The 3,601-nt window shown below is 37.9% G+C and overlaps 1 long non-coding RNA gene across 1 annotated transcript; it reads right to left on the bottom strand.

Annotated features, from left to right (window-relative positions):
- Window positions 1-1,093: 1,093 nt before the first annotated feature.
- Window positions 1,094-1,872, bottom strand: LOC134845286 (uncharacterized). The gene is made up of 4 exons (XR_010162737.1): window positions 1,821-1,872; window positions 1,420-1,490; window positions 1,260-1,339; window positions 1,094-1,189 (listed from the first exon to the last, which is right to left on the bottom strand). It is a non-coding gene; the product is annotated as an uncharacterized LOC134845286 (long non-coding RNA).
- Between the last annotated feature and the right edge of the window lie 1,729 nt (window positions 1,873-3,601).

Genomic DNA, 3,601 nt, shown 5'->3' with positions numbered 1-3,601 from the left:
GTTCTCCCTTGGTTATTAGCCGCCAGGGAACAATCAACAGGTGTGTAAGTGTCACATAGCGCTTCACGCCTATGTTGAGTTACTCATTTTTAATTACCATAATTGGTGCGAATTAGACTTAAATATCAATGCCATTATATGTCAATGACAAAGTGTTAAACTCATATTTACTTAATGCAAACAATCAATGAGAAAGTAATTGAATCATTAATTGAGAGAGAGCCATTACAGTAAAACAGCTCAAAAATAGTAATTAAAAGATTAATCCTCACTCTTATAAATCAAACAGCTTAGACTCAGCTGAGAAGGAGGTAGACATCACCAAGCACATCCCTGAGTCGAAGATATAGAGCCTAGACCGCGCATCCCTATATTACTCTCAAACACAATTCCTCATTTCTAATCATTAATTATCATAGCAAGACACGCTATATAACACTTATCTATACCAGCGCGACCGGTCCCAGTGACACTCAAGCAGTTTTTACGTTGACTACATTGTAATTTTGTGGGGACTCTTTTGAACAACACTACGAGCCTCTACAATGAGTAGAATACTGAAAGAAAAACTACATGAAGATAAGGATTAAAAATCATGAAAATGATGACGACTGAGAACCTCATACATTGTGACGTATAAATCCGAAAAAAAAACTAATTTGTTCAAACATTTCTGTATAACTCGGTATCAAATGAATTTTTGACACGGGTAGCTAAAATATTAAGAGTGAAGACTGAAAGAGTAAGCGCCATCAATTCGAACCTGATCGATTTTTGCCTGAAGTTTGCTTCCACTCAACTCATGGGCTGTATCACGACTTAAAACTTGCATAATCAGTTAGTTCACTATTAAGGTATGCAGGGAATTTTAAGCTACGCCTCTTCCATATAGTTTCTGGAAGAAATGGGATTGAATGCCTCATAGCTGCACATAAGTTACTGCATGGAGCACGCCCAAAATACACGGCTACAGTCATGGTAATCTGTGAACGGCTGTCATTCAGGTTTTGTATAGCTCATTAGTGGTTAGTTAAAACATGAACGCGGATGATTCATCTTTTGCTGGGGGCTAAGATGGAAAGAGTCAAACCTACCAGGCATTTAATTTGAGGCACATCAGTTTCATCACTTGCTTCGCGAATTTTTTTGATTGTATCGAAAAACTCAGTTTCAGTCCACGCCAGAACTTCTACACAAAGTTTAAAGGTTTTCTGAATATCACATGGCTAAATAAAATTTTCTGTACAAACAACACGTACCAGAAACTAAGAATTGTAAACCTTCTTCGAAGTTTGTAATAACACCATTATTTCCCAGGTAGCAATGCGGATCAGGTATCCTAAACAGAAGTTCAACTAATGCAGTGATCCAGAGATTATAAATTGCTTTTTATATGGTTACACAAAAACACTCACTAACCAGCGCTGTGAAAAGCGTCGAAATGATTCAAACACAGAAAGGGTCTCAATTTCATCTGAGCAGCCAATAATCTAAACAATAATAAACATACCGTAATAATTTTAAAATTTAAAAAAAAAAGATAAATCAGTAAAGATAAACTGGCTTTCCCCTCATAGCCCCCTCTAGCATAATTTCAAAAAATATATCAGACCTCCTACACTGTGATTTTACAATTATGGGGGCTATAATTAGCTGGAGAACTATAATGAGAAAGACCCAAGGTGATTGATGCAGGTGCTGCATCCCTTTTACAGAGCTGCCACCTTTGAGCTAACACAACTGTGATGAACTTTGGGCATAACAAGTCGATAATCTTAGAGAAAATTAATATCGATCAACCATCTCGTAACAGTACTTACTACTCCTTCACAGTAGCTGGTTAGCACATCCACAAGAGACATCCAATTTCTAAAACAAAAGAATTGCTTAGAGAAAAGAATCAGTTTTTTTAAGCATACAGGTGGAGAAAATGAAATGGAGATTCAAGTTTTCACACTCCAAAACGTTTTTTCAAGAAACACTTAGGACAGTTTTGACGGACAAAAGTATCATAGTAACCGAGGTTACAGTCAGGAGTCCCTTCATCACGTACTCCAGTCAAAACCCTTGGAATTTTCTAGATATGGAAGTGATAATGGTAAAAGAAGATGACAAGTGTTGAAGTCCTTTTCAATTGAAATCGATACGGGTTACGTTTCTTCAAGAAGAACACGCAACTCGACACGAGAAAATATAATATACAAGTGTTACAAATAAAAAATTTCGTCGAAAGTTATTTTGTCATTTATTGTTCCGAGTACGCAAGCGGCGTTCGCAATCTGTATTGCCAGGAAGATTCTCTGTTTTAAAAAGCTGCCTGTTCTGGGTTCCTCAGTGCATATGCTTGTTCTGTAAAAACCATAATGGGAGTCTAGTTTGTCAATGACATGCGAGATTTTTTCAAGCTCCTAGTTTTTTGAGAGTTCTTCTTTTGTTTTTTTTTTATTTTGGGGCATTTTTTTCGAAATTGTGTTAAAATTGAATTATACTGTGTACTGGTAGTCGGTCCCAAAAAACAAAGTTCGCACTTCTCAGTGTTCAAGCTCAGGCCGTAAATTTGTTGCAATTTCAGAATGTTTGTAAGGTCCCGGAGTACTACCTTATAGTCGTCGGCTAAATTTCCATCTAAATACCAGATGTTAATTTTCGACTGCAACTGTTTGACTAGTGAATGAATTGTTTCCGCAAAAAGGGGTGGGTCTTCAGGATCACCTTGCTGAGTTCACCTTCTCTCTCTTCTCATTTAGAGTACAGGAACGCAGAGACAATCAAAAATCCACTGTAAAAAAAAACAGTGGATTTTGGATTGTCTCTGCGTTCAATGGGTACAGGACTTTATCCTCCACGGTAATTATCCTCCAGGCGATATCCTCCATGGCGGATAAAGTCCTCCGAGGGACTTTATCCGCCAAATGTTGGAGGATAAAGACGCTGAATCTAAAAATCATAGTTTCAGACCACTGAGGGTAACTTTTTAACTAATATTTTTTTGAAAATAGGTTGTAAAGGCTTTTGTGAGGTGAGTGATCAGAATCTGGTACTAAAATGTCTAAAATAATGAGATTAAGGGATAGAATATATTATCAAATTGGAATGTATTAGAAGAAAGTATCGTTAAAACAGAAGAATGAGGGCAATAATAAACAGCAAAATTACAAATTACTCGGACATCCAACAAGCCGTGAGCACCCACCATGCATGGTTCCGGCACTGATGTTGCCTTCAATGAAAGCATTCCAAACCTCGAAAAAAAGCTTTTGCTTCTCCACATAGCCTTTTCGGCTCTCCTGTACAGACAGGATCCGCAAATTAATTTCAACCAACTGTGCCTCATTGAAAAGTACCTGCACGAGAAAATAAAAATTTACATTCGGATTCATGGCGCGCTTGATGCGGTGGTGCCATGATTCAAGATCATTGTTTGTGCGAGTACCTTTCATGAACTGGCACCAGGTCTCAGGTGGAAACATTTTCGAGTCATTCCACTGCTTTCGGACGTACTCCATGAACGTTACGAGACGATTGTCGTTGAAGGTCTTTGCCTCTTGATTCAAAAGTTTAAATGCCCGACGTATCAATTCACTGGGAAGCAACGGTAGAG

This window comes from Symsagittifera roscoffensis, chromosome 4 (genome assembly GCF_963678635.1).
Source record: "Symsagittifera roscoffensis chromosome 4, txSymRosc1.1, whole genome shotgun sequence".
NCBI classification, from domain to species: Eukaryota; Metazoa; Xenacoelomorpha; order Acoela; family Convolutidae; genus Symsagittifera; species Symsagittifera roscoffensis.
Note: the sequence above shows the minus strand (reverse complement) of the source record. Positions and strands in the feature narration are given on the sequence as shown.